The sequence below is a fragment of the Aegilops tauschii genome, chromosome 1 (assembly GCF_002575655.3).
Source record: "Aegilops tauschii subsp. strangulata cultivar AL8/78 chromosome 1, Aet v6.0, whole genome shotgun sequence".
Taxonomy (NCBI): Eukaryota; Viridiplantae; Streptophyta; class Magnoliopsida; order Poales; family Poaceae; genus Aegilops; species Aegilops tauschii.
This window is the reverse complement of record NC_053035.3, coordinates 293,592,739-293,594,003: the sequence shown is the minus strand read 5'-3', so window position 1 is coordinate 293,594,003 and position 1,265 is coordinate 293,592,739.

Sequence of the window (1,265 nt, the reverse complement as noted above, 5' to 3'; positions counted from 1 at the left end):
TCAAGTGGAATTGAGCAATAGAGAGCTCAAATTAATTTTGCAAAAGACTGTTAATAGATCTAGAAAGAATTGGTCCAAGAAACTTGATGATGCATTATGGGCCTATAGAACTGCATATAAAAACCCTATGGGTATGTCTCCGTATAAGATGGTTTATGGAAAAGCATGTCACTTACCTCTCGAACTAGAACATAAGGCATATTGGGCCATTAAAGAGCTCAATTATGATTTCAAACTTGCCGGTGAGAAGAGGTTATTTGACATTAGCTCACTTGATGAATGGAGAACCCAAGCCTATGAAAATGCCAAATTGTTTAAAGAAAAAGTTAAAAGATGGCATGACAAAAGGATACAAAAGCGTGAGTTTAATATAGGTGATTATGTGTTGCTATACAACTCTCGTTTAAGATTTTTTGCAGGAAAACTTCTCTCTAAATGGGAAGGTCCTTACGTTATCGAGGAGGTCTATCGTTCCGGTGCCATAAAAATCAACAACTTCGAAGGCACAAATCCAAAGGTGGTGAACGGTCAAAGGATCAAACATTATATCTCAGGTAATCCCATAAATGTTGAAACTAATATTATTGAAACCGTAACCCCGGAGGAATACATATGGGACACTTTCCAGAACATTTCAGACTCCAAAAAGGAATAGGTATGTGGTACGGTAAGTAAACCGACTTCAAAACAGTTCTAATGGCAATTTTTCTCCGTTTTGGAATATTTAAGAAAATAGGAAAATAAGAAGCAGTCCGGGAAGGACACGAGGCTTCCACGAGGGTGGGAGGCGCGCCCTACCCCCCTGGGCGTGCCCCCTGCCTCGTGGGCACCTCGTGCTCTCTCCGGACTCCGTTTTCCTACATGATACTTCTTTTGGTCGGTAAGAATTCATTATATAATCTCCCGAAGGTTTTGACCACCGTATCACGCAATTATCTTCTATTCTTGTTTCGAGCTATCTTTCTGACAGGTCTAGATCACCATGACATCTCCAAGTGCCCCCAAGGACAAGTTCTTCGAGAAGGTCATCAACCCCTACCTCGCGGAAGTGCTGCAACACCCTCAAACCATTGAGATGCGTGAGGGGTTGTTGCACATCCGCGATGTTGAGGGACCAAGGAGGACCGGAAGCGTGGAGACAAGGCTCGAGGCAATGGAGCAACAAGTTTTCAAGTGTCAGGAGATGGTGGAGCGCGGACTCGACTCCAATCACATAATGATCACGGAGTTCACCAACAACCACAAGCTGGACGCCAAGGACATTG